The following is a 20,496-nucleotide window of genomic DNA, read 5'->3' as shown; positions in this document are numbered from 1 at the left end:
TAAACAGGCTTCTGCAGGATGTTCTTGAGTTCACACCACATATAACTCTTACTGCACATTTTTATGCCCGGAAAACTTTAGCTTGGCTTGATGAATTACCCCAAAAAATAATCCCATATGACATTATGGAATGAAAGTAAGTAGAGTATGCCAGCTTTTTCATTTTTATATTTCCTATGTCCGACACAATTCGCATTCCAAATAGAGATTTGTTAAGATGCTTCAGCAGTTCTGTGATGTGCTCCTCTCAGTTGAATTTATTATCAAGCTGTAATACCAAGAATTTAACACTGTCCACTTCTTCTCTCTGCTTGTCATTGTATGTTAGGCAGATACTCGTGGGACACCCCTTACAAGTTCTGAACTGCATGTAGTGTGTATTTTTCAAAGTTTAGTGACAAAGAATTGGCTAGGAATATCTACACCTACATCCATACTCCGCAAGCCACCTGACGATGCGTGGCGGAGGGTACCTTGAGTACCTCTATCGGTTCTCCCTTCTATTCCAGTTTCGTATTGTTCGTGGAAAGAAGGATTGTCGGTATGCCTCTGTGTGGACTCTTAATCTCTCTGATTTTATCCTCATGGTCTCTTCGTGAGATATACGCAGGGGGGAGCAATATACTGCTTGACTCCGCGGTGAAGGTATGTTCTCGAAACTTCAACAAAAGCCCGTACCGAGCTACTGAGCGTCTCTCCTGCAGAGTCTTTCACTGGAGTTTATCTATCATCTCCGTAACGCTTTCGTGATTACTAAATGATCCTGTAACGAAGCGTGCTGCTCTCCATTGGATCTTCTCTATCTCTTCTAGCAACCCTATCTGGTACGGATCCCACACTGCTGAGCAGTATTCAAACAGTGGGCGAACATGCATACTGTAACCTACTTTCTGATTGCATTTTCTTAGGATTCTTCCAATGAATCTCAGTCTGGCATCTGCTTTACCGACGATCAACTTTATATGATCATTCCATTTTAAATCACTCCTAATGCGTACTCCCAGATAATTTATGGAATTAACTGCTTCCAGTTGCAGACCTACTATATTGTAGCTAAATGATAAGGAATCTTTCTTTCTATGTATTCGCAGCACATTACACTTGTCTACATTGAGATTCAATTGCCATTCCCTGCACCATGCGTCAATTCGCTGCAGATCCTCCTGCATTTCAGTACAATTTTCCACTGTTACAACCTCTCGATATACCACAGCACCATCCACAAAAAGCCTCAGTGAACTTCCGATGTCATCCACAAGGTCATTTACATATACTGTGAACAGCAATGGTCTTGCGGTACACCTGAAATCACTCTTACTTCGGAACACTTCTCTCCATTGAGAATGACATGCTGTGTTCTGTTATCTAGGAACTCTTCAATCCAATCACACAATTGGTCTGATAGTCCATATACTCTTACTTTGTTCATTAAATGACTGTGGGGAACTGTGTCAAACGCCTTGCGGAAGTCAAGAAACACGGCATCTACCTGGGAACCCACGTCTATGGCCCTCTGAGTCTCGTGGACGAATAGCACAAGCTGGGTTTCACACGATCGTCTTTTTCAAAAACCATGCTGATTCCTACAGAGTACATTTCTAGTCTCCATTAAAGTCATTATACTCAAACATAATACGTGTTCCAAAATTCTACAACTGATAGAGGTTAGAGATATAGGTCTATCGTTCTGCACATCTGTTCGACGTCCCTTCTTGAAAACAGGGATGACCTGAGCCCTTTTCCAATCCTTTGAAATGCTACGCTCTTCTAGAGACCTACAGTATACCGCTGCAAGAAGGGGGCAACTTCCTTCACGTACTCTGTGTAAAATCGAACTGGTATCCCATCAGGTCCAGCGGCCTTTCCTCTTTTGAGTGATTTTAATTGTTTCTCTATCCCTCTGTCATCTATTTTGATATCTACCATTTTGTCATCTGTGCAACAATCTACAGAAGGAACTACAGTGCAGTCTTCCTCTGTGAAACAGCTTTGGAAAAAGACATTTAGTATTCGGCCTTTAGTCTGTCATCATCTATTTCAGTAACATTTTGGTCACAGAGTGTCCGGACATTTCACTTTGATCCACCTACCGCTTTGACATAAGATCAAAATTTCTTAGGATTTTCTGCCAAGTCAGTACATACAACTTTACTTTCAAATTCATTGAACGCCTCTTGCATAGCCCTCCTCAGACTACATTTCGCTTCGCAACAATTTTTGTTTGTGTGCAAGGCTTTGGCTATGTTTATGTTTGCTGTGAAGTTCCCTTTGCTTCCACAGCAGCTTTCTAATTCGGTTGTTGTACCACGGTGGGCTCTTTTCCATCTCTTACGATCTTGCTTGGTGCAAACTCATCTAACACATATTGTACGATGGTTTTCAACTATGTCCACTGATCCTCGACACTATCTGTACTTGAGACAAATACTTTTGTGTTGAGCCGTCAGGTACTCTGAAATCTGCTTTTTGTCACTTTTGCTAAACAGAAAAATCTTCCTACCTTTTTTAATATTTCTATTTACGGCTTAAATCATCGATGCAGTAATCGCTTTATGATCGCTGATTCCCTGTTCTGCATTAACTGTTTCAAATAGTTCGGGTCTGTTTGTCACCAGAAGGTCTAATATGTTATCGCCACGAGTCGGTCCTCTGTTTAACTGCTCAAGGTAGTTTTCAGATAAAGCACTTTAAAATATTTCACTGGATTTTTTGTCCCTGCCACATGTTATGAATGTTTGAGTCTCCCAGTGTATATCTGGCAAATTAAAATCTCCAACCAAAACTATAACATGGTGGGGAAATCTACTCAAAATATTTTCCAAATTATGCTTCAGGTGCTCAGCCACAACAGCTGCTGAGCCGGGGGACCTATAGAGACATCCAATTACCATGTCTGAGCCTGTTTTAACCATGACCTTCAGCCAAATTATTTCAACCAGTGATTAATGACCACAAATATTTTATTAGCTGATCTTTCTAAGACTACACTTGATTTGCTATTTATTGCAATGTTTGTGTCATCAGCAAACAAAACGAACTTGGCATCTGGTAATGTTACTGATGAAAGGTCGTTGATATACACAAGAAAAAGTAAGGGTCCCACAATGGAACCTTGTGGGACCAACACATGTCATTAGTTCCCAGTTGGATGATGCCTGATAGCTTGATAAATGTCTCTTTCCTAATAACACTCTTTGTTTCCTGCCAGAAATATAAGATTTGAACCATTTCACAGCATTTCCTGTTAGACTATAACATTCTAATTAATTTAAAAGGATATTGTGATTTACACAGTCAAATGCCTTTGACAGATCACAAAATATACCAGTTGCCTGCACTTTTTTGTCTAATGAATTAAGCACATTTTCACTGTAAGTGTAGATAGCCTTCTCAATATCAGAACCCTTTAGAAATCCAAACTGTAACTTTGACAGTATATTATTTGAGATAAGATGGTTATAAAGCCGATTGTACATTACTTTTTCTAAAATTTTTGAGAATGCTGGCAACAGCGAAAATGGGCGGAAATTTGATGCAGTGTGACAGTACTGTGGTTGAGTAAACTATTAATTTCAATTAAATAACAATTGTGTCCTCCCCCCATGAAACATGGACCTTGCCGTAGGTGGGGAGGCTTGCGTGCCTCAACGATACAGATAGGCGTACCGTAGGTGCAACCACAATGGAGGGGTATCTGTTGAGAGGGTAGACAAACATGTGGCTCCTGAAGAGAGGCAGCAGCCTTTTCAGTAGTTGCAGGGGCAACAGACTGGATGATTGACTAATCTGGCCTTGTAACAATTACCAAAACGGCCTTGCTGTGCTCGTACTGCTAACGGCTGAAAGCAAGGGGAAGCTACAGCCGTAATTTTTCCCGAGGGCATGCAGCTTTACTGTATGGTTAAATGATGATGGCGTCCTCTTGGGTAAAATATTCCGGAGGAAAAAAAGTCTGCCATTCGGATCTCCGGGCGGGGACTACTCAAGAGGACGTCGTTATCAGGAGAAAAAAAAACTGGCATTCTACGGATCGGAGCGTGGAATGTCAGATCCCTTAATCGGGCAGGTAGGTTAGAAAATTTAAAAAGGCAAATGGATAGGTTAAAGTTAGGTATAGTGGGAATTAGTGAAGTTCGGTGGCAGGAGGAACAAGACTTCTGGTCAGGTGAATACAGGGTTATAAATAAAAAATCAAATAGGGGTAATGCAGGAGTAGGTTTAATAATGAATAAAAACATAGGAGTGTGAGTAAGCTACTACAAACAGCATAGTGAACGCATTATTGTGGCCAAGATAGACACAAAGCCCATGCCTACTACAGTAGTAAAAGGTTATAACCCAACTAGCTCTGCATATGACGAAGAAATTGAAGAAAAGTATGATGAGATAAAAGAAATTATTCAGGTAGTGAAGAGAGACGAAAATTTAATAGTCATGGGTGACTGGAATTCGACAGTAGGAAAAGGGAGAGAAGGAAACATAGTAGGTGAATATGGATTGGGGCTAAGAAATGAAAGAGGAAGCCGTCTGTTAGAATTTTGCACAGAGCATAACTTAATCATAGCTAACACTTGGTTCAAGAATCATAAAAGAAGGTTGTATACTTGGAAGAATCCCGGACATACTAAAAGGTATCAGGTAGATTATATAATGGTAAGACAGAGATTTAGGAACCAGGTTTTAAATTGTAAAATATTTCCAGGGGCAGATGTGGACTCTGACCACAATCTATTGGTTATGAACTGTAGATTAAAACTGAAGAAATTGCAAACAGGTGAGAATTTAAGGAGATGGGACCTAGATAAACTGAAAGAACCAGAGGTCGTACAGAGTGTCAGTGAGAGCATAAGGGAACAATTGACAGGAAAGGGGGAAAGAAATACAGTAGAAGACAAATGGGTAGCTCTGAGGGATGAAGTAGTGAACGCAGCAGAGGATCAAGTAGGTAAAAAGACGAGGGCTAGTAAAAATCCTAGGGTAACAGAAGAAATATTGAATTTAATTGATGAAAAGAGAAAATATAAAAATGCAGTAAATGAAGCAGGCAAAAAGGAATACAAACGTCTCAAAAATGAGATTGATAGGAAGTGCAAAATGGCTAAGCAGGCATGGCTAGAGGACAAATGTAAGGATGTGGAGGCTTATGTCACTAGGGGTAAGGTCGATACAGCCTACAGGAAAATTAAAAGAGACCTTTGGAGAAAAGAGAGCCACTGGTATGAACATCAAGAGCTCAGATGGAAACACGGTTCTAAGCAAAGAGGAAAAAGCAGAAAGGTGGAAGGAGTATATAGAGGGTCTATACAAGGGCGATGTACTTGAGGACAATATTATGGAAATGGAAGGAGATGTAGATGAAGATGAAGTGGGAGATATGATACTGCGTGAAGAGTTTGACAGAGCACTGAAAGACCTGAGTCGAAACAAGGTCCCAGGAGTAGACAACATTCCATTAGAACTACTGATGGCCTTTGGAGAGCCAGTGCTGACAAAACTCTACCATCTAGTGAGCAAGATGTACGAGACAGGCGAAATACCCTCAGACTTCAAGAAGAGTATAATAATTCCAATCCCAAAGAAAGCAGTTGTTGGCAGATGTGAAAATTACCGAACTATCAGTTTAATAAGTCACAGCTGCAAAATACTAACACGAATTATTTACAGATGAATGGAAAAACTGATTGAAACTGACCTCGGGGGAAGATCAGTTTGGATTCTGTAGAAATGTTGGAACACGTGAGGCAATACGGATCTTACGACTTATCTTAGAAGAAAGATTAAGGAAAGGCAAACCTACGTTTCTAGCAGTTGTAGACTTAGAGAAAGCTTTTGACAATGTTGACTGGAATACTCTCTTTCAAATTCTAAAGGTGGCAGGTGTAAAATATAGGGAACGAAATGCTATTTACAATTTGTACAGAAACCAGATGGCAGTTATAAGAGTCGAGGGACATGAATGGGAACCAGTGGTTGGAAAGGGAGTGAGACAGGGTTGTAGCCTCTCCCTGATGTTATTCAATCTGTATATTGAGCAAGCAGTAAAGGAAACAAAAGAAAAATTTGGAGTAGGTATTAAAATTCATGGAGACGAAGTAAAAACTTTGAGGTTCGCCGATGACATTGTAATTCTGTCAGAGGCAGCAAAGGACTCGGAAGAGCAGTTGAATGGAATGGACAGTGACTTGAAAGGAGGATATAAGATGAACATCAACAAAAGCAAAACAAGGATAATGGAATGTAGTTGAATTAAGTCGGGTGATGCTGAGGGTATTAGATTAGGAAATGAGACACTTAAAGTAGTAAAGGAGCTATAACTTATGATGGTAGAAGTACAGAGGATATAAAATGTAGACTGGCAATGGCAAGGAAAGCGTTTCTGAAGAAGAGAAATTTGTTAACATCGAGTACAGATTTAAGCGTCAGGAAGTTGTTTCTGAAAGTTTTTGTATGGAGTGTAGCCATGTATGGAAGTGAAACATGGACGATAAATAGTTTGGACAAGAAGAGAATAGAAGCTTTCGAAATGTGGTGCTACAGAAGAATGTTGAAGAACAGGTGGGTAGATCAACTAACTAATGAGGAGCTATTGAATAGGATTGGGGAGAAGAGAAGTTTGTGGCACAACTTGACTACAAGAAGGGATCGGCTGGTAGGACATGTCCTGAGGCATCAAAGGATCACAAATTTAGCATTAGAGGGCAGCGTGGAGGGTAAAAATCGTTGAGGGAGACCGAGAGATGAATACACTAGGCAGATTCAGAAGGATGTAGGTTGCAGTAGGTACTGGGAGATGAAGAAGCTTGCACAGGATGGATTAGCATGGAGAGCTGCATCAAACCAGTCTCAGGACTGAAGACCACAACAACAACAATTATGTAGGAGTACGATACTTAATAGTGTGAAATAGGAGGTGGAGAAGCTGCTTTTATTATCTTCATTGTTGTTGTTGTTGTTGTCTTCAGTCCTGAGACTGGTTTGATGCAGCTCTCCATGCTACTCTATCCTGTGCAAGCTACTTCATCTCCCAGTACCTACTGCAACCTACATCCTTCTGAATCTGCTTAGTGTACTCATCTCTCGGTCTCCCTCTACGATTTTTACCCTCCACGCTGCCCTCCAATGCTAAATTTGTGATCCCTTGATGCCTCAAAACATGTCCTACCAACCGATCCCTTCTTCTAGTCAAGTTGTGCCACAAAGTTCTCTTCTCCCCAATCCTATTCAATACCTCCTCATTAGTTACGTGATCTATCCACCTTATCTTCAGTATTCTTCTGTAGCACCACATTTCGAAAGCTTCTATTCTCTTCTTGTCCAAACTAGTTATCGTCCATGTTTCACTTCCATACATGGCTACACTCCAAACAAATACTTCCAGAAACGACTTCCTGATACATAAATCTATATTCGATGTTAACAAATTTCTCTTCTACAGAAACGCTTTCCTTGCCATTACCAGTCTACATTTTATATCCTCTCTACTTCGACCATCATCAGTTATTTTACTTCCTAAATAGCAAAACTCCTTTACTACTTTAAGTGTCTCACTTCCTAATCTAATTCCCTCAGCATCACCCGATTTAATTTGACTACATTCCATTATCCTCGTTTTGCTTTTGTTAATGTTCATCTTATATCCTCCTTTCAAGACACTGTCCATTCCGTTCAACTGCTCTTCCAAGTCCTTTGCCGTCTCTGACAGAATTACAATGTCATCGGCGAACCTCAAAGTTTTTACTTCGTCTCCATGAATTTTAATACCTACTCCAATTTTTTCTTTTGTTTCCTTTACTGCTTGCTCAATATACAGATTGAATAACATCGGGGAGAGGCTACAACCCTGTCTCACTCCTTTCCCAACCACTGCTTCCCTTTCATGCCCCTCGACTCTTATTACTGCCATCTGGTTTCTGTACAAATTATAAATAGCCTTTCGCTCCCTGTATTTTACCCCCGCCACCTTTAGAATTTGAAAAAGAGTATTCCAGTCAACATTGTCAAAAGCTTTCTCTAAGTCTACAAATGCTAGAAACGTAGGTTTGCCTTTCCTTAATCTTTCTTCTAAGATAAGTCGTAAGGTCAGTATTGCCTCACGTGTTCCAACATTTCGACGGAATCCAAACTGATCCTCCCCGAGGTCTGCATCTACCAGCTTTTCCATTCGTCTGTAAAGAATTCGCGTTAGTATTTTGCACCCGTGGCTTATTAAACTGATAGTTCGGTAATTTTCACATCTGTCAGCACCTGCTTTCTTTGGGATTGGAATTATTATATTCTTCTTGAAGTCTGAGGGTATTTCGCCTGTCTCATACATCTTGCTCACCAGCTGGTAGTTTTTTGTCATGACTGGCTCTCCCAAGGCCGTCAGTAGTTCTAATGGAATGTTGTCTACTCCGGCGGTCTTGTTTCGACTCAGGTCTTTCAGTGCTCTGTCAAACTCTTCACGCAGTATCGTATCTCCCATTTCATCTTCATCTACATCCTCTTCTATTTCCATAATATTGTCCTCAAGTACATCGCCCTTGTATAAACCTTCTATATACTCCTTCCACCTTTCTGCCTTCCCTTCTTTGCTTAGAACTGGGCTGCCATCTGAGCTCTTGATATTCATACACGTGGTTCTCTTCTCTCCAAAGGTCTCTTTAATTTTCCTGTAGGCAGTATCTATCTTACCCCTAGTGAGATAAGCTTCTACATCCTTACATTTGTCCTCTATCCATCCCTGTTTAGCCATTTTGCACTTCCTGTCGATCTCATTTTTGAGACGTTTGTATTCCTTTTTGCCTGCTTCATTTACTGCATTTTTATATTTTCTCCTTTCATCAATTAAATTCAATATTTCTTCTGTTACCCAAGGATTTCTAGCAGCCCTCGTCTTTGTACCTACTTTATCCTCTGCTGCCTTCACTACTACATCCCTCAGAGCTACCCATTCTTCTTCTACTGTATTTCTTTCCCCTATTCCTGTCAATTGTTCCCTTATGCTCTCTCTGAAACTCTGTACAACCTCTGGTTCTTTCAGTTTATCCAGGTCCCATCTCCTTAATTTCCCACATTTTTGCAGTTTCTTCAGTTTTAATCTACAGGTCATAACCAATAGATTGTGGTCAGAGTTCACATCTGCCCCTGGAAATGTCTTACAACTTAAAACCTGGTTCCTAAATCTCTATCTTACCATTATATAATCTATCTGATACCTTTTAGTATCTCCAGCGTTCTTCCACGTATACAACCTTCTTTCATGATTCTTAAACCAAGTGTTAGCTATGATTAAGTTGTGCTCTGTGCAAAATTCTACTAGGCGGCTTCCTCTTTCATTTCTTAGCCCCAATCCATATTCACCTACTATGTTTCCTTCTCTCCCTTTTCCTACACTCGAATTCCAGTCACCCATTACTATTAAATTTTCGTCTCCCTTCACTATCTGAATAATTTCTTTTATTTCATCGTACATTTCTTCAATTTCTTCATCATCTGCAGAGCTAGTTGGCATATAAACTTGTACTACTGTAGTAGGTGTGGGCTTCGTATCTATCTTGGCCACAATAATGCGTTCACTATGCTGTTTGTAGTAGCTTACCCGCATTCCTATTTTCCTATTCATTATTAAACCTACTCCTGCATTACCCCTATTTGATTTTGTGTTTATAACCCTGTAGTCACCTGACCAGAAGTCTTGTTCCTCCTGCCACCGAACTTCACTAATTCCCACTAAATCTAACTTTAACCTATCCATTTCCCTTTTTAAATTTTCTAACCTACCTGCCCGATTAAGGGATCTGACATTCCACGCTCCGATCCGTAGAACGCCAGTTTTCTTTCTCCTGATAACGACATCCTCCTGAGTAGTCCCCGCCCAGAGATCCGAATGGGAGACTATTTTACCTCCGGAATATTTTACCCAAGAGGATGCCATTATCATTTAATCATACAGTAAAGCTGCATGTCCTCGGGAAAAATTACGGCTGTAGTTTCCCCTTGCTTTCAGCCGTTCGCAGTACCAGCACAGCAAGGCCGTTTTGGCTAATGTTGCAAGGCCAGATCAGTCAATCATCCAGACTGTTGCCCCTGCAACTACTGAAAAGGCTGCTGCCCCTCTTCAGGAACCACACGTTTGTCTGGCCTCTCAACAGATACCATTCCGTTGTGGTTGCACCTACGGTATGGCCATCTGTATCGCTGAGGCACGCAAGCCTCCCCACCAACGGCAAGGTCCATGGTTCATGGGGGGAGGTCATCTTCATTATCAATGGAAAATTAAAAGAACTACAAAAAGTTTCATGTGTTGATTCTATTGAGTCCATATTCAGCCTTAAATCCATGTATAAAATATTCCTGATAAGTACATTATGGTGAAGTCAAAATTAAAATGCCTGATATTGTATCACCAATGGAGAATTACTGTCAGGCAATCACAATGCCTTACAGCATTTTATACTTCTAAACTGAGAAATAACCAAACAAGTCAAAAATAAAACATTTGGTTTATGTACTAAGGGCTTAGGTGAAAGCAGTCCACTAATTAGGCATGTAACATACCAAGAGTTCTTCATGTGCAACATGTCAGCGTTAAAAGAGAAGGAACGAGGATCATCCCAAGTCAAAGGGGCCAATATTAAAAAGTGTCCCCACTCGACCATCTCCAAATCTAATGAACTTTGATGTGAAAGTTCTATCTGGTCTTTAATTGTCATAAACCCAATTTCAGTCCAGTATCTCTAGTGGTTAAATTTTTAAGGGCTTTTAAAGAGAGGCTACTCATCTTCGCACCACATATGAAGGTGTAAATGTGCCAAGTTTGCTAGGTTTTCTTAGAAGTTCTAACAAACATTTGGTCATTTGCTTTAATATACATAGACAGTGTTTTATACTGAATGACACCATGGCAAAAATTTGGGATTTAGCCACACCTAAATATAGATACAAGCCTCTAAAGTGGTTAAAAAATTTGGTTCACTATTCTGAGAGCCAAGGTTTGACGGTCCACTGCTGCCTTTCATATAATCCAATCTCACCAAAACTTCTGTGGGCTATTCCTACCTATGATGTCTATATATGGGTCAAATTTAATTAACATTGGATGTCTAGATGAAAAGATACACATCTGTAAAGTTGGCCAAAATTTTCTAGATGCAAATTTGGGGGTATTTTTGTGGGGCAATATCTCAACGGTGTCTTGTTCAATCCTCTTCTTCTTACTACAGATGGAAAGAGCATGCTTTAGAGTCTTGAAGCCATATTGTTTAATTTCTGGATCTTGCATACTGATGGGTAAGAATTGCTATCAAAAGTAGGGAAAATGGATTATTGACAAATACAACAAATTAATAAATTATTAAGTTGTAAATCAAAAAATTTATAATTGTAGTTTCTCTTAATAGTATTAGATTTCCCTGAAATTTAGGGAATGTAACTATGCTACTAAAATAGGTTTTCATATTATTTTACAGTATAGAATATAAATATAATAAAACCTCACAAAATGCTATTAAGATCTAGAAGATCACTGGAATACAATGTTGCTTTAGAACATTTTAACCCTACAATGCATGTGCTGCATATATGCATTGTCACTCAGTTTCCATCAGCATTATAAAGCAGCAATATTTTTTTAAGGCTCACAGCAGGGATACATTGCTGAATCACCACTTTCAATTGTTGCTTTTATTATTGGCAAGTCCCCACAGTGTCAGTATTCCATGCAGTGTAATCTTTGGTGTTGACAATGTACAATCTTAGTGTTGCATCTGAGTGTTTGGATAAACAACAATCATTGTTGTAGCTGAAGGTAAGGCCTAATTTGTATATTTTATACACAAACAAGACTGAATCTTCTATTCTTCAAACCCAGATACTCATCAGCTTTCAAAATTGCTTGTAATAGGTTAATAAACTATTGTATAAAATGAACCAAGAGATCCTTGCACTTAGCTACTTTGGTGGATCAGATGGAGCTGATTTTCATAAGTCATCACCATTCTATTATGACAAAATTCAACTACAATCAGTTAAGGAAATGTCACCAATGGACGAGGAGCTTCTATAATGTGCGTATGGGCTTGATTTTACTGAAGATGCCCAAATTTGTTCATACCATAATGCCTTGTGGATGACAAAATTTCTATTCTTGCATAAGACTTGCCACAACCCATTTAGTAAAGAAAAGCATGTAACCATGAAGGCTTTAACAGCAGTAACCATTGCAATGTCTGATAGGTTGAAGTTACTTACTGTTAATGAAGTTTTTAATTCTGGTCTGCAAATTTGTACCAAATGTACACACGAAGTGGCCCAAAAAAATCGTCCCACCACAATAAGCAAGAATCACCATCTCCTGAAGACATGGATTTTCTTGATGCTTGCTTTACTGCTAATACTTCATTATCATCATGCGGATAGTCACCATTAAAGCTTCAATGGATCGGCCAAAGGGATTCAATGGGATACGTAAAGTGAGAAGTTCTGAAAGCCCAAGGTAGCATTGCTAGGGTAAGAGCCACAGCTGCTGGTGTGAGTCACGTAACTATTGCTTAAATGCAAACAGAAGAGTGCCATAAATATAAAGACATGGACATCTTAATTGAAGAACATAAGCTTCAGACTTCAAGAAATATCAGTAAAGTTCATATTTTGACCCTGGCCCAAACAGCTGGACTATTTAAAAAATGGCTAAGGAATTTGCTGTTTCAACTAAAATGGTGAAGAAGTCTAGAAAACTAGAATGGAAGATGGAATTTTGGCAGCATCTGCCAACCAAAAAGGAGAAAAGCTCAATGATGAAGTAAAACAAAATGTCCTCACTTGTTTTGGAGATGGTAAGTTTTCATGTTTATGCCCAATCTAAAAGGATTGTGTTGCAGTAAGAATAAATGGGAAACAGATTCACAAGCAGAAACATCTGCTCCTTTGTAATCTGAAAGAAATATTCATTATTTATTGTAAGCAATGTGGAAATCAATTGAGATTCTCAAAATTGTGTGAGCTTAGATGGAAATAGTGTACTGCAGTTGGTGCATCTGGATCACATTCTGTATGTGTATGTGAAATTCTTCAAAATGTCAAATTAATGTTGGCTTCAGAAACATGCTTCCAAGACAACTACAAGGTTCTGAGAAAGAAAACTGTATGCAGTTTGGAATCAAAAGATTGTATGCTGCAACACTGAGAGGAATGTCCAGAACAAAAGGCTTTTTTTGAGGGCACTTTCAAAAATGACGACCCTGAAGAAACAATGCAATAAAAGCAATGGGTCCACACTGACAGACAGACAGACAGTGTCAATGCACTGTGGAAGATTTCATGGAGGCACTGATTTCGAAAATTACTGGTTTAAGAAGCCATCACTTTGTGACGAAACGCTAAAGTTTATACTTTAAGCAGCTAAAAAGAAACACTGCAGAAAATGAATTACTAATACTGATAAAAATGTAAATTCCGTGTGACTAGGGCTTCCCGTCGGGTAAACCATTTGCTGGTTGCAAGTCTAAGAATTATTCATTCATTATTCAAGATGCTGTGCAAGGATTTCATTAGGAGCATAATCAGGCCACATTACATCCATTTGTTATCTATTTTGGTGGCAAAGAATGTCAGACTATTAACATTTGTATGATCATCAATTGTCTCTGTCATGATAATCATTGCTGTGCATGCCTTTCAAATAAAGCTAATAGTATATTTAAGAGAAAATGAATCTCTTTTTAAAGCAAAACTAAAGGAATATTTGTTAAATATGTCTGTCTGTGCATTAGAAGAGTTTTATGATGCAAAAAGGGAAATAGCATTTAGATAGAATTATCCATTTTGTTAACAAAGAAATGTGCTTGCAATTTTTCTCCAAATTAAAACATGAAATTTTGTATTAACACTCAAAGAAATCTGCTGTTATATGTACAATATCTGTTTTTCCTCTAAACTTTATATTAACTATATGCAGTTATGTAGAACATTTTTTATATATTTAAAGAAGACTGTTTTGTATCTTTTTGTATGTTTGTTGTTTTGTATGTGTGACTTGTTCCACATCTCATGTGACGTGCTCACAATACGAGATCTACGGAAGATGAAATAAATAAATAAATACAGACAAAGATTGCAAACATTAAGAACATTTATTTCTTTAGTGATGGTTCATTACTTAGTACAAAAATTTCAGAAATTCCATCAATTTATGTCTGCTTGAAAAGGATTTTGGCAGCACTGGTGAATGGAATGTTTTTGGAACAAGCCACAGTAAATCGCCTTGTGCTGGCACTGGGGGAACAGCAAAAAGACTAGCAGCCCGTGCTAGTTTGCAGAAGCCCCAAATATTGACTCCATATGATTTACTCAAATTCTGTGATGATAGTATTCCAGACATCAAGGTTTTTTTTATGTACCAAAAGAAGATTTTGAAAAACAAGGTTTGACATGAGAGATACAATATCTGGAACAAGAGAAAATAATCAATTTTAGACAATTACTTGTAATCAGCTTTGAGTAAGCAGCGTTTCCAATATTGCAACAGCATTCATAGTTAATGCCTCTGAAGCAGATGATGAAATTCCAGGAATCTCAATTGCAAGTTAACAGCCAGGACAGTATGTTGCACATGTGTATCACAATTTTTGGTGGGTTGGAAAAATGTGTGAAGTTTCACATGAAAACAAGATGTGATCATCAGTTTTATGCACCCACATGGTCTGCTAGTTCCTTCCATTGGCCAACTCCTAAAAACACCTGCTGGATTCCTGAGCAACATACTGTCATGACTTTAGAAGCACCTTCAACATCATCATCAGAAAGACAATACAGTCTTCTTCAATCTGTCCTTGATAACATTCTACAGCTAGTTAACCAAAAATGGAACTGATTAGTGTTTTTGTTTTGCAAATTCGCTGTGTTATGTATTATACTTGTTTTATGGCAAATTTTAAATTAGTGTTTGAAACTGATTTATACACTCAAATTAAAAAATAATAATTATGGGACTTAACGAGAAAAATAATACGCTTTTCAAACTTCTTGAAGTGCTAAAATAATAACTTTTCAAATGTACTCTTTCTCATCAATATGTAAGATCCATAAATTAGACAATATAGCTGATGCAAATAGCCGTATCATAGGTGCAACCACAACGGAATGGTATCTGTTGAGAGGCCAGACAAACGTGTGGTTCCTGAAGAGGGGCAGCAGCCTTTTCAGTAGTTGCAGGGGCAACAGACTGGATGATTGACTGGTCTGGCCTTGTAACAATAACCAAAACGGCCTTGCTGTGCTGCTACTGCGAACGGATGAAAGCAAGGGGAAACTACAGCCGTAATTTTTCCCGAGGGCATGCAGCTTTACTGTATTATTAAATGGTGATGGCGTCCTCTTGGGTAAAATATTCCAGAGGTAAAATAGTCCCCCATTTGGATCTCCGGGTGGGGGCTACTCAGGAGGATGTCGTCGTCAGGAGAAAGAAAACTGGCGTTCTACGGATCAGAGCGTGGAATGTCAGATCCCTTAATCGGGCAGGTAGGTTAGAAAATTTAAAAAAGCAAATGGATAGGTTAAAGTTAGATATAGTGGGAATTAGTGGCAGGAGGAACAAGAGTTTTGGTCAGGCGAATGCAGGGTTGTAAATACAAAGTCAAATACAGGTAATGCAGGAGCAGGTTTAATAATGAATAAAAAATAGGAATGCGGGTAGGCTACTACAAATAACATGGTGAACGCATTATTGTGGCCAAGATAGATACAAAGCCCACACCTATTACAGTAGTACAAGTTTATATGTCAACTAGCTCAGCAGATGACGAAGAAATTGAAGAAATGTATGACCAAATAAAAGAAATTATTCAGATAGTGAAGGGTGACGAAAATTTAATAGTCATGGGTGACTGGAATTCGGTAGTAGCAAAAGGGAGAAAAGGTAACATAGTACGTGAATATGGATTGGGGCTAAAAAATGAAAGAGGAAGCCGCCTGGTAGAACTTTTCACAGAGCATAACTTAATCATAGCTAGCACTTGGTTCAAGAATCATAAAAGAAGATTGTACACAGGGAAGAAGGCCTGGATATACTAAAAGGTTTCAGATAGAATATATAATGATAAGACAGAGATTTAGGGACCACGTTATAAATTGTAAGACACTTCCAGGAGCAGATGTGGACTCTGACCACAATCTATTGGTTATGAACTGTAGATTGAAACTGAAGAAACTGCAAAAAGGAGGGAATTTAAGGCGATGGTACCTTGATAAACTCACTAAACCAGAGGTTGTACAGAATTTCAGGGAGAGCATAAGGGAACAATTGACAGGAATGGGGGAAAGAAATACAGTAGAAGAAGAATGGGTAGCTCTGAGGGATGAAGTAGTGAAGGTAGCAGAGCGTCAAGTAGTTAAAACGACGAGCGCTAGTAAAAATCCTTGGGTAACAGAAGATATATTGAATTTAATTGATGAAAGGAGAAAATATAAAAATGCAGTAAATGATGCAGGCAAAAAAGAATACAAATGTCTCAAAAATGAGATCGACAGGAAGTGCAAAATGGCTAAGCAGGAATGGCTAGAGGACAAATGTAAGGAATAAAGGCTGATCTCACGAGGGGTAAGATAGATGCTGCCTACAGGAAAATTAAAGAGACCTCTGGAGAATAGAGAACCACTTCCATGAATATCAAAAGCTCAGCTGGAAACCCAGTTCTAAGTAAAGAAGGGAAAGCAGAAAGATGGAAGGAGTGTATAGAGGGTCTATACAAGGGTGATGTACTCGAGGACAATATTATGGAAATGGAAGGGGATGTAGATGAAGATGAATGGGAGATACAATACTGCGTGAAGAGTCTGACAGTGCACTGAAAGACCTGAGTCGAAACAAGGCCTCGGGAGTAGACAACATTCCATTAGAACTACTGACGGCCTTGGGAGAGCCAGTCATGACAAAACTCTACCAGCTGGTGAGCAAGATGTATGAGACAGGCGAAATACCCTCAGACTTCAAGAAGAATATAATAATTCCAATCCTAAAGAAAGCAGGTGTTGGCAGGTGTGAAAATTATCGAATTATCAGTCACGGCTGCAAAATACTAACGCAAATTCTTTACAGACGAATGGAAAAAATAGTAGAAGCCGACCTTGGGGAAGATCAATTTGGATTCCGTAGAAATGTTGGAACACGTGAGGCAATACTGACTCTATGGCTTATCTTAGAAGCTAGATTAAGGAAAGGCAAACCTACATTTCTAGCATTTGTTGACTTAGAGAAAGCTTTTGAAAATGTTGACTGGAATACTCTCTTTCAAATTCTGAAGGTGGCAGGTGTAAAATATAGGGAGCGAAAGGCTATATACAATTTGTATAGAAACCAAATGGCAGTTATAAGACATTGAGGGGCATGAAAGGGAAGCAGTGGTATATTGAGCAAGCAGTGAAGGAAACAAAAGAAAAATTCAGAGTAGGAATTAAAATCCACGGAGAAGAAATAAAAAGTTTGAGGTTCGCCGATGATATTGTAATTGTGTCAGAGACAGCAAAGGACTTGGAAGAGCAGTGAACGGAATAGATAGTGTCTTGAAGAAAGGATATAAGATGAACATCAACAAAAGCAAAACGAGGACAATGGAATGTAGTTGAATTAAGTCGGGTGATGTTGACGGTATTAGATTAGGAAATGAGACACTTAAAGTAGTAAAGTAGCTATGCTATTTGGGGAGCAAAATAACTTATGATGGTCGAAGTAGAGAGGATATAAAATGTAGACTGCCAATAGCAAGGAAAGTGTTTCTGAAGAAGAGAAATTTGTTAACATTCAGTATAGATTTAAGTGTCAGGAAGTCGTTTCTGAAAGTTTTTGTATGAAGAATCGGCATGTATGGAAGTGAAACATGGACGATAAATAGTTTAAACAAGAAGAGAACCGAAGCTTTTGAAATGTGGTGCTACAGAAGAAACCTTAAGATTTGATGGGAGATCACATAACTAATGAGGAGGTGTTGAATATGATTGGGCAGAAGAGAAGTTTGTGGCACAACTTGACTAGAAGAAGTGATCGGTTGGTAGGACATGTTCTTAGGCATCGAGGGATCACCAATTTAGTATTGGAGGGCAGCGTGGAGGGTAAAAATCGTAGAGGGAGGCCAAGAGATGAATACACCAACCAGATTGAGAAGGATGTAGGTTGCAGTAGGTACTGGGAGATGAAGAAGCTTGCACAGGATAGAGTAGCATGGAGAGCTGCATCAAACCAGTCTCAGGACTGAAGACCACAACAACAACAACAACAGCTTTGAAAGCTTAAAGCATGCTCTTCAGTGGTCAGAAAAAAAAGGAATGAACAAGACACATTCGAGATATTGCCTCCCAAAAATACCCCAAAATTTGCTTCTAGAAAATTTGGCCAACTTCGCAGATGCATATTTTTTCATCTAGGCAGCCTGTGATACTTAAATTCGATGCATATATAGGCATCATAGGTAGGTAAAACACTCTGAAATTTTGTTGTGATTGGTTTATATGAAAAGAAGCAGTGGTCGGTAAAACCTTGGCTCTCACAGTAGCACGTCAAATTTTTTAGCCACTTTTAGAGGCTAGTACCTGTATTTAGGTGTGGCTAAACCCCAAATTTTTGCCACAGTGTGATTCAGCATAAAACGTTGTCTGTGTATATTAAAGCAAATGACCAAATGGTCGGTAGAACCTTTAAAAAAGCCTAGCAAACTTGGCACATTCATATGTGATGCAAATATGAGTAGCCTCTCTTTAAAAGCCCATAAAAATGCAACCACTGAAGATACTGGAATGAAATTGTGTTTATGACCATCAAAGACAATATAGAACCTTCACAACAAATTTCGTTAGATTTGGAGACAGTCGAGTGTGGACCCCTATTTCAGTTAGCACTCGTACTTCTTACATTTTACCGACAGATCTAGATTTCAGCTAGAAACCAACCATTCTCAGTGCACTATCATTTTTGACCAATGCATTTAATGCTTGTCAGTCGGTCTTCATCCACAGTTTATTGAATACTCAATGTACAGGCGCTGCATGCGACAGCCTTCTGAATGGAAGGTAACCTGACTTCAGCTATCAGTTTTCCAGCTGATGTCACATCATCTAGGACAGCCTAATGAAATGTTATTCGAATATCATACTGAACAGCAGGTATAGTGCCAAATAGGTTTGGTACCTTTGATTTTAATCGTGTTATTTCTTCTGCGCCAATAATGAAACCTGAATTTTACAAAATCAATTGCGGAACTTTAACTACAATATGAAGCACTACAAGTACTTCATATCGTCACGGTGCCTTTGTGCTATTATTCTGTGCAGTCACAAGGATCAGGACGATTCTTCAGATAAAAATGGCACTTAACTACCAACTTCCAATGGCAGCTGTCACTCAAGTCTCAAACACAGATTTTCGAATACAAACAACAAGTTTACAAACATTGTTACGACAGATATTGAACTTCACACCAAAGATATAAAATCACAGAAGCGAAACACGCGCCAGTAAAAGTTTTTGTTCCAGTGATCTCTTTATGGAGAGCACTGTTTTGTTCCCATTTGACAGCAGGAGTGACACTACCGCTCCAAGCGGTGAGAAAGGAGAACGTCAGATGCGTCGCAAGCATGATGTTTGTTTCGTATCCCTTTTCCACATGATTTGCAAAATATTTGAATTTTTTTTGCCTCCAGGATTTCTGTAATAACAGAAGTAGGACAAGAAACTACCAGATAGTGGAAGAAATATGCTGTGCCTGTAAACCCCAAGTCCTCAAAGAAAAAATAACGTCAGAAGCTCTGTCATAGTTTAAATGTGCCATTAGAGACTTTTTAATCCAATGAGATATTATCTAGTTTCTTAGTATCGGAGAAATGCTGTACCTTCTGCTTTAAAAGATGGAATATGTTGTCATTTATGCCACATTTTATTCGTATTCCTTCTATATACCTCTATAATGTCTGCACTGATGGAAACATAAAACATTTTGCAAAACTTGTATGCCTGTAATGTAATAAATTAGGAGTAAACAGCTTATTTTCGTATTTCCATCTTGCAGCACACTTCTCCTACAGTGTCATGCTAATTTAGCTTAACAGCAACTCAAGTGCAGTTTGTTTTCTGTTTTAATATCAGGATCTTGTAGTCCTCAAAATTTGTTTGTCGTTCTTCACTCGATCCTTCTAATACAGTTTCTCTTGCTGTCTGTACTTAAAATGATAGGAACTTTCCTTGTCCCTTAATAGTTTGCACGAAGTCCAGCGATCTGCGCACTCGGACACTTCACACGCTTTTGCAAGACACAAATAATCCAACCACTTCATCAGGTCTGTGTTAACGATCGGGATTAACCTTGCACTGATATATGGAAAATCGAACTGGCTGCTTCTGTGCCGCAGGAGTGTTTTACAGCTTTAGACGGGTTGCCGAACCTTCGTGACAGTTTCCTCTTCATCGTCAGTTGACATGGCTTATTAGGGACGTGGAACAGTGTGGGTACTGGATTCCACACGAGTTTATTA

The 20,496-nt window shown here is 39.0% G+C and overlaps 1 protein-coding gene across 3 annotated transcripts in view; it reads right to left on the bottom strand.

Annotated features, from left to right (window-relative positions):
• LOC126342147 (ankyrin-1-like) overlaps positions 1-19,501 on the bottom strand; it is a 279,165-nt gene extending 259,664 nt beyond the window's left edge. The window contains exon 1 of one of the 3 annotated variants that reach the window (XM_050001830.1): positions 19,157-19,501. The gene's annotated coding sequence lies outside the window, so the exon portion shown is untranslated. The remainder of the gene's footprint in view (positions 1-19,156) is intronic. The other 2 variants (XM_050001829.1, XM_050001831.1) reach the window with 2 other exon arrangements.
• Positions 19,502-20,496: the final 995 nt, after the last annotated feature.

Source organism: Schistocerca gregaria, chromosome 1 (genome assembly GCF_023897955.1).
Source record: "Schistocerca gregaria isolate iqSchGreg1 chromosome 1, iqSchGreg1.2, whole genome shotgun sequence".
In the NCBI taxonomy this organism is placed as follows: Eukaryota; Metazoa; Arthropoda; class Insecta; order Orthoptera; family Acrididae; genus Schistocerca; species Schistocerca gregaria.
The sequence above is the reverse complement of the archived record's forward strand: the minus strand, read 5'-3'. Positions and strand labels throughout refer to the sequence as shown.